Source organism: Oryctolagus cuniculus, chromosome 17 (genome assembly GCF_051225735.1).
Source record: "Oryctolagus cuniculus isolate XC-2025 breed Fujian yellow rabbit chromosome 17, ASM5122573v1, whole genome shotgun sequence".
Classification (NCBI taxonomy): Eukaryota; Metazoa; Chordata; class Mammalia; order Lagomorpha; family Leporidae; genus Oryctolagus; species Oryctolagus cuniculus.
The window spans coordinates 3130725-3140000 of NC_142883.1; the positions used below are offsets into that span (position 1 = coordinate 3130725).

Here is a 9276-nt window from a genome sequence, read left to right on the forward strand (position 1 = left end):
CCAGCACCTGAACCACAAGAAGGGGACCGCGCTGCCCCAGCGTACCCACAGCTGCTCTTCTGGGGCCGGGAAGTCAGCTGAGCACCAGGCAAGCAGTGCGCAGGTGTTGGGGGAGGGGCTGTCGCCTGGGCCCCCTGGCTCCCACACCCAGAAGGCCAGACGGATTGGGAATTAGGAGCAGGGGTCTTCAGCCCAGGTGGGCTCCTCACTCTGCCCCCCGCCTGCCTCGTGGGGGTGGGATGATAGCAGTCCCCACTTACACCCACAGTGCAGAGAGCGCCCCTGCTGTGTCAGCACTGGCTGCCCTGATGCCTCTCAGAGGGGCCTGAGTCCCCCCAACCCTTTTTTTCTTTTTGCAAACAATACTCTGGCACTAAGCAATGGCCTCACCTGCTCCGGGGAGCAGCCAAGCCCCGGCAGCCCCTGGGAAATCAGCGACTGTGCAATCACATCCCAGGCCTGCGCCACGCCAGGCAAGCGCTCCCTACGCAGGGGCCTCCCGGGCTGGCCTGCCCGACCACAGGACAAGCAGGCTGTCGGCCAGGAAGTTACAGTAAGTCAGGCCTGCCTTCCTTTTGTGGATGCTGCCCCTCATCCCACAGAGGAAAAGGGGCCCACAGCCACTTCCCAGGCTGGCGCCCCTGGTCCCCCAACACACACACACACACACACACACACACAGGCCGGGCTTCCCAAGGAGCCCCCCAGGGCCCGCCTCTCCTCCTGGCAGCCCCAGGGCCCAAGCAAGAGAGGTGACTCATGGCAGCCAGCTGGGCTGTCCAGAGCAGCCCTTCCCAGGAGGCAGGGTTCAAGGTCACCCCCAGGGAAGGGAGAGGAGGAGGCTCTGGCAGGCGGGTGGGCCAGGTGCGGACACCAGCAGGTCTAACTGGTGCCCTCCAAGGCGGGGGGATGGGAGGGGTGGCCCGGAGACCCGTGCCGAGAGCCACGGTGCGCAACATTGCCACTCTGATCCAGGGACAACAGCCCTGTACTGGAAGCTACCACCTGCCTCTTTCTTTTTCTTTTTTTTTTTTACAGGCAGAGTGGACAGTGAGAGAGAGAGACAGAGAGAAAGGTCTTCCTTTTGCCGTTGGTTCACCTTCCAATGGCCGCCGCGGCTGGCGTGCTGCGGCCGGCGCACCGCGCTGATCCGAAGCCAGGAGCCAGGTGCTTCTCCTGGTCTCCCATGGGGTGCAGGGCCCAAGCACTTGATCCTCCACTGCACTCCCGGGTCACAGCAGAGAGCTGGCCTGGAAGAGGGGCAACCGGGACAGAATCCGGCGCCCCGACCGGGACTAGAACCCGGTGTGCCGGCGCTGCAAGGCGGAGGATTAGCCTAGTGAGCTGCGGCGCCAGCCCACCTGCCTCTTAACAGTTGAGGAAACGGGCTGGACGCGGTTAAGGGGGCCGTGGCCGTGGAGCGTGGGGGAGGCCGGCCTGGCTGGGCCTCCCGCTCAGCCTGGCTCCCAGTCAGGAGACCAGAGGGTCCCACTGTGTCAGACCCCGCCCCTTGGGGCCCAGGACCACCCAGGTCCAGGACAGCATCTGAACGAGGGAGAGGAGCCTGGATTTCATCAGGTGCCCCTCGCCAGGCCCTCCTGCCCACCACCTGCGATTCCCCTGACGCCCGCTTTGGGCGTCGGGGACCCAGCACGGCCAGGGGCCTGTGTCCGTGGCCATGGCAACCACTGCGCTGTTGCTCCCCGGCCCAGGCGGCGTTTGAAAGGGACTGGAACTCGGCCCAGGTGGCACAGCCAGCTGTGAATTCCTCAAGCCTTCCATCAGCCCGGCCGTCCCGACGGGCTTCATCGCAGGCCGTGAGGTCAGCGCTCGGCCCCACCCGCTCCGGGTCTGGCCACGCGCCTGGGATACCGGCCCCGTCCCCTGCCTCCACCCCCACCGGGTCCCAGTCCTCCCCCCCCTCCGCAGGGGGCCCAGTCCCCGCCTCCTGGTCTCCACCCCCTGCCCCAACCTCCAATTCAAACCCCGCCCCACCCTGGTCCCAGTCCCTGGCCTGCACCGTGCAGCCTCCTTGCGTCCCGGGCCCTGTCCTGCGCCGGGGATCCAGCTCCTCTGTGCGTCCCCTGGCACCCGCCGGCTGAGCCCTATTTCAGGCACTGGCGCTGCGGACCGGGGCCACCCTGCCGGGAAGGGAGGCTATTCCAGGCCAGGCCGGGCAGCTGCGACCCCAGGCCTTCCCGGCAGGGTGCGCGCCCGGGACAGAGGGTGAGCTAGGGCGGGACTCCCTCCTATTCCCCCCCACCCCGCCCCCTGGCCAGAGCCAGTGCCTGCCTGCGGAAGTGAGGCCAGGCAAGGGCCATCCCAGCCAGTGTGCTGCGTGGGGTTCCCTCCTGCAGAGTGCAGGAGAGGGAGGTTCACCCCATGCCCACTCTGTCGGGGTGGTCTCCACACCCCGCCCCTGTGTGTGCTTTGTGCAGCCTTCCTGATGGGCCGTGGGGATCAGTGCTGGACTCCCTGGTCCCCTGACAGCTGTCACACTTGGGGCACAAAGCCCCAGCTCCTTGGGGTCCTTTTGTATCCTGTGGCAAAGCCTTGTGGTCACTGCCGTGGGTGGCTGTGGCTTGGTGGAGGGGGCCACTGGACCTTCGCAGCCACAGTCTCCATGACAGGCGTCTTTGCTGTTCGTCCCACGCCAGGGACTGCCATACCTGAAGGATACACCGCACCATCACAGCCCGAATCTCCCCTGCCTGAGCCAGAGGCGACCCAGGGGAGGGGAGGGGCGGAGGCGGCTGACACCGTGCTCCTGGTGAAACGTGAGCCTGTGAAGCGGTCAGGGCGGGGCTCGGGGGGAGGGCTGTCTCTGATCAGCCCCGGGGGTGTCAGTCTTGCCAGGACTTCGGGGTGCAGGGAGCCAGCGGCCAGAATCCGCACGAGGGTCCTCTGAGCTCCGCCGCAGCGTTGGGGTGCAGAAACTGAGACTGAGGGGGATTCACCCCCGCCCCCGACCCCCCCCCCCCCCCCCGGCCACAGAGCTCCTCTCTGGGGAGCCCACCTCCCAGCTTCCTCTGTTTCTTCTTTCCAGTGATTGCACGGACGCTCTTGAGCTGTAAAACGCAGGTACTGAGCATACAGTCGTCCTCAATGAAAAGAAATACAGAGTAAGCCAGGCAGGAGTACAACCGGGGTGCTCGCCCCGCGCCTGCCCCGCTCAGCTCAGAGAAGGAAGTAGTAACCGCCACCGCCACCGGCCTGCGCCTTGACTGACACCTGTCACACCTTGGGCTAGCCGGGGCGGGCGCTAGAATCTGGGGAAAGAGGACCGGGCACTGGGAGAGGTGCGGGGGCTGCAGAGAGAGAGGCAGGCGGGCAGGCAGGCGGGCCCCGCAGGAGCCGAGCCCCGAGGTCTCGCCGGGCAGAGGGAACCCACGGCACCAGCGCCCTCCGTGGTGAGTGGGGAGCAGCCTCCCCCTCCCCTGTTGACTCATTTGTCAACAGAGTTCACTTCCTCCCGGGGAAGTGGAAGAGTAATCTATCAGCCGGTCATCAGGGTGCAAGTCATGGAGGGTTCACCTTGCTCCTTCAAAACTCCAGGCTGAGGCCCTGGCTTCCAGGTGTGCACCTGCTACCGCCGAGGGCTCCCAGCCGCCTGAGACAGAAGGCCAGGGCAGCATCCTGGGAAGCCCGCTCGGATCCTGGGGTCCCCTTGTTCACAGCAATGAGGGGGGGCCCTGCCGAGGGCTCCGGCCAGGCCCTGGCCCTCCCTCCTCGCACAGGGGTAGGGGCTCAACAGGGGTCCCGCCTGCCTCCTTCTTCCCCTGCTCACCAGCCCCGCCCCCACCCTGTGCCCCCTTCTAGGGTTGAACGGAGACACGCAGGCTGATTTCCCTTAAAGATGAGTGTTTCACAGACTTGGGCAATTGGATAAGTCAGAGGGCTCATTTCCGAGCTGGAAGAGAAGGGGGAGGGCCCACCCAGGGAGAGGGGGCGGGGCAGTGTGAGAAGGGAGGGCCAGGGAGGGGGGACCGGGAAATCTCACCCACTCTCACTTCTGCTTTGCAGGCCGTGGACCGGGAGCTGTGCACAGCTTCCTCCCGAGAGCCCGCTGGCCCATTTGCATGCCTCTCGTTGAAATTCCGGACCTCCAGCCTCCCCGCTTTTCCCCACGCCCCCAGCTTTGTTGGGGAAGCGAGGGGTGGGGACTAGTGGTGCTGACTGTCCCAAGCCTTCCCCTGGGTGATTCACTCCCGTTCCGCACACAGGCCATTTTCTTAGAATGTTGCAACAGGGGTATTGGGGTTTTTCCAGAGGTTCCCATTCGCCGTTAGCCAACCCCAAGCCCCTCACAGGGAACGCAGTGTGACCCCACTGGCAAGGGCTGGACGTTTGCCCTCTGACCTTGGTGTCCCCCAGCGTGGCACCCTTCTGGGGTCAGAGTTCGACATCCAGGAAGGACTCCTGTGCGGCCAGCCACGTACGCGGTACGCACAGGGCTCTGGGCCCGTGTCTGTCTTTCTGGATACGCCTCTGTTAAATGAATGGGAGGACTGGAAGTTACTTAGCCTTCATGAAGACACACAAGGCAACACACTTGCAAATGTCTTTTTTTTTTAAAGAGCCCCTCCTGGGGCTGGTGCTGTGGCGTAGTGAGGAGAGAGATCACCTGTGATGCCAGCATCCCACACATGCTCTGGTCTGAGTCCCGCCACTCCACTTCTGATCCAGCTCTCTGCTATGGCCTGGGAAAGCAGTGGAAGGTGGCCTAAGTGCCTGGGCCCCTGCACCCGCGTGGGAGACCTGGAAGAAGCTCCTGGCTCCTGGCTTCAGATTGGCCCAGCTCCAGCCACTGTGGCCAAGTGAGGAGCGAACCAATGAATAGAAATTTTTTCTCTCTCTCTCTCTCTGTGACTTTCAAAATAAATACATCTTTAAAAATAAAAAAGAAAGAGCCGGCGCCGTGGCTCAATAGGCTAATCCTCCACCTTGCGGCGCCGGCACACCGGGTTCTAGTCCCGGTTGGGGCGCCGGATTCTGTCCCGGTTGCCCCTCTTCCAGGCCAGCTCTCTGCTATGGCCCGGGAGTGCAGTGGAGGATGGCCCAGGTGCTTGGGCCCTGCACCCCATGGGAGACCAGGAAAAGCACCTGGCTCCTGGCTCCTGCCAGGATCAGCGCGGTGCGCCGGCTGCAGCGGCGGCCATTGGAGGGTGAACCAACGGCAAAGGAAGACCTTTCTCTCTCTGTCTCTCTCTCTCACTGTCCACTCTGCCTGTCAAAAAAAAAAAAAAAAAAAAAAAAAAAAAAAAGTTAAAAATAAAAAAGAAAGAAAGAAGAGAACAGAAACTCTCCCGAGTTTTACCCAGGTTGTGGGGAGGCTGAGTGGATGAGCACCAGCCACCCACGGCAGACGGTGTCGTGAGACCCGGGAAGCAAGCAGACAGGCAGGCGCTGTGGCTCGGTGCTCCGGCTGCTGCCTGGGACGCCCTCACCCCGTACCGGAGGGCCTGCGGCCAAGTCCCACCTCTACTTCCCATCCAGCCTCCTGGCAGAGTGCACCCTGGGAGGCACTGGGCCTGCCACCCCATGGGAGACCCGGATGGAGCGCCTGGCTGCTGTCCTCCGCCTGCCTTGGCCCCGGCTGCTGTGGGCATTTGGGGAGTGGACCAGCAGACGGAAGTTCTCTCTGTCTCTCCCTCTCTATTATTCCACCTTTCAAACGAATCAGTAAATCTTTTTTAAAAAGGTGGCCCTGGCACCCATGTGCAAGACCCAGAAGCAGCTCCTGGCTCCTGGCTTCGACCTGGCCCAGCCCCAGCCATTGCAGTCATCTGGAGAGTGAGCCAGAGATGGAAGACCTCTCTCTTTCTCTCTCCCCGACTCTCTCTCTCTCTCTCTGACTCTCTCTCTCCCTCTCTCCCTCTCTCTCTCCCTGCTTCTCTCTCTCTCTCTGACTCTCTCTCTCTCTCCCTCTCTCCCTCTCTCTCTCTCTCCCACTCCCCCTGCCTTTCAAGAAAAATAAAATAAATATTTTTATAAAATGAAAATAAAAAGAGGTGGACAAATCCAGGATTGCCCAGAGTGTAATTTATTGGGGATTTACAGACAGAAGTGTTTGCAGACAAAGGTGCTGTCTCCTGGGAAACTGGCCGGGCCTGGCTCTGTGGCACAGTGGGTAGCGCACTGGGCTTCTAGTCAGATGAGAGAATTCCAGGCACCGGCGCTGCTGGAGAACATTCCTCGGATTCCCTGACAGCTGTGTCTTCTCCGCAGGGTTCGGGATGACAACCAGAGCCACCTGAGGAGCAGGACGTGCAGGTCTGGGTGCTCCCCTGTCTGAGCACCCGCACCTTCAGAAGGGGGAGAGGGAGAGAGGGGGAGGGAGGGGGAGAGGGAGAGAGAGAGAGAAGGAGAGAGAGAGAGAGGGAGAGAGAAAGGGAGAAAGAGGGAGAGTCAGAGAGAGAGGGAGTGAGAGGGAGGGAGAGAGAGAGGGAGAGAGAGAGAGGGAGAGAGAGAGAGATTGAGAGGTAGAGTCAGAGAGAGAGAAAAAGAGAGAGTCAGAGAGAGAAGGGAGAGTCAGAAAGAGAGAGAGAGAAAGTCAGAGAGAGAGGGAGAGGGAGAGTCAGAGAGAGAGGGAGAGGGAGAGTCAGAGAGAGAGGGAGAGGGAGTAGGGGAGGGAGAGGGAGAGAGAGACGTCCATCTGCTGCTTCACTACTTGGCTGAAGCCAGGGCCAGGAGCTCCCTCCCAGTCTCCCTGTGGGTGCAGGGCCCAAGACCGGGCCATCTTCTGCTGCCTCCCAGGTGCGTTAGCAGGGAGCTGGATCGGAAGCGGAGCAGCCGGGACTGGAACCAGAACCCTGATGCCTGCTTGGACTCCAGGAAGGGAATTTCTCCGTGGGGTCAGCAGCTCAGGACAGAGCCCCTGGCGGTGGCTGGCCGGGCCCTAGACTTCAGGGGAAGTTTCCAAAGTGTTCAGGGAACTCTGGCAAAACCAAAACCAAAACCACAGCACAAAAACCCCTACAGAATCCAAGAATGAAAAGGATCAAGGAAAGTGGGAAAGCGGGCAGGGCGGGGTTGGGGTGGGGGGTCCACAGTTCGGAGGAGGATCCAATCGCAGCCCAATTCTACGAGGAGGATGGTTGGTGGGCGGGGCTGTTGCAGGGAGACAGGGAGTCTGCAGGAATTAGCGGAGGTGAGAGGAAGGGGAGGGGGCAGGGGAGCCCTGGGGCCTGGGGGGAGTGGGGGCTGTAAGTGAGGACAGAAGAGGGAAGAGAAGGAAGAGCTCCTTCAATGAGCGCCCACTGTATACCCGGCTGCCTCCAGGCCCCACAGGGCAGGGGCGGCTGCGCACTTCCTGCGGGGCTCACACCGCCAGGGCGCCCGCAGCCCCGGGCCGCCCGCCTGCTCCGCGCTCCAGCGGCCTCTCTGTCTGACTCACTCAGAGAGCCGGCCAGGTGGGGCCCAGGGGAGGAGACGGAGCGGGCTGGGCAGGAGCCATGCCACCCGGGTCGGGAGGGCCTGGCACCCCAGGCCTGGGGGCTGCGTGTTTTCGGGGGAACCTGAGACTGGGAGATGGGTGAGCAGGTATCTGTGGGGAAGCCAGCGTGCACGACGTGGATCACCAGCAGTGTCGAACAAACCCATTTATTCACGCCCTCAGTCAGTGAGTGAGTGTGGGACGGACAATCCTAAGGGCAAGCTGCATTAGGGGTGCAGCCTTAGGTACAATGACAGAGAAAGAGGGGGAGGGGGAGGGAGAATCCTCCTCCCTCCACTGGTTCACTTGCTAAATGGCTTCAGTGGCTGGGACTGGTTCAGGCCAAAGCCAGGAGCCTGGAACTCCATCCTGCTCTCCCACGTAGGTGGCAGGGATCCAAGCACGCGGACCGTCTTCCCCGGCCTTTCCAGGAGCATTAGCGGGTAACCGGATCGGAAGCCGAGCAGCCTGAACTCAAACCAGCGCTCCCATATGGGCACCACAGTGCCAGCCCCTCTCCAGGTTTGTATCACGGTGTTTATAGAAGCAAAAAACCTGGAGCTCAGTGGCGTGAGTTCTGTGGCATAGGACGCACCTGGGCGATGGGGTATTACCCAGCCATAAGGAGGGTTTAGCTGGGGAACGTTTATCGTCCACACGGGAACACAGTCACAAGTGGAGAGTGTTTAGGTCTGATTGCATTTTACGAGTTTGCAGTGTATGCCATGTTAGGTGTTTCTAGACGTTTCTAGAAATAGGGACTCAAATGTGCTGATCTCGGCACCAGGGGATTTAGAATGCTTTCGTGTTTCTGTACCGCAGAATTTCACAGACTGTGTGTGAACGTACAGGCTCCTGGTTTGTTCCAGGATAGAAAAATTAAGCCATTGTCAGCAACCTGCGTCGAAGCAGTTCCTGTCTGCTCGGCTGGGGCCGTCAGGTCGCAGATGAGCTGGGGGACAGAATCCCTGGGCTCCAGCCCAGCAGCTGACTTCCTGTAGCCGCCTTTGATAGCCCAGATAAGACTCAGAAAACAGCGCAGGGGCGGAGTCAGCCGAGGTTCACATGACAGCCGGGACGCCAGGCCCCCGGGGTGACTGGGTTCCACTCCCGGGCTGCAGCTTCCTAATGCAGACCTGGGGGGGGGGGTGCAGTGCCGATGGCCTGATAGGCGGGACCCTGCCACCCACCGGGAGACCCGGATGGGGTTCCCAGCTCCCAACGCCCAGCTTCAGGCCCCGAGCCATTGTGGGCATTTGGGGAGTGAAATGGCCAATGGAACTCTCTCTCTCTCTTCTCTCTCATCTTCCTCCCTGTCTCTTTGCCTCCCAATACATTAAAATCTTTTTCCTTAAAAAAATTAGAAAACAAGGATCCAGCGCTGTGGTGTGGCGGGTAAAGCCGCCATCTGCATCGCCAGCATCCCATATGGTTGCTGGTTTGAGTCCTGGCTGCTCCATTTCCGATCCAGCTCTCTGCTGTGGCCTGGGAAAGCAGTAGAAGATGACCAAGTGCTTGGGCCCCTGCACCCACGTGGGAGACCCAGAAGAAGCTCCTGGCTCCTGGCTCCTGGCTTTGGCCTGGCCTGGCCCAGCCCGGGCCATTGCGGCCATTTGGGGAGAGAACCAGCGGATGGAAGATCTTTCTCTGTCTGCCCCTGCTCCCTGTGACTTTGCTTTTCAAATAAATAAAATAAATCTTTAAAAAATTTAGGAAACAGTACAAATAGGTTGTGGCAGGTAGAAAGATTTAAGAAAAGCAGAAACAAAAAACTACTGGTGGCCTGCGCCGCGGCTCACTAGGCTAATCCTCCGCCTTGTGGCGCCGGCACCCCGGGTTCT

General features: G+C 61.2%; 1 long non-coding RNA gene across 1 annotated transcript; it reads left to right on the forward strand.

Annotated features, from left to right (window-relative positions):
• Positions 1-7061: 7061 nt before the first annotated feature.
• LOC149121067 (uncharacterized) lies at positions 7062-9143 on the forward strand. Its single transcript, XR_016223481.1, has 3 exons — positions 7062-7150; positions 7821-7957; positions 8800-9143. It is a non-coding gene; the product is annotated as an uncharacterized LOC149121067 (long non-coding RNA).
• The last annotated feature ends 133 nt before the right edge of the window (positions 9144-9276 follow it).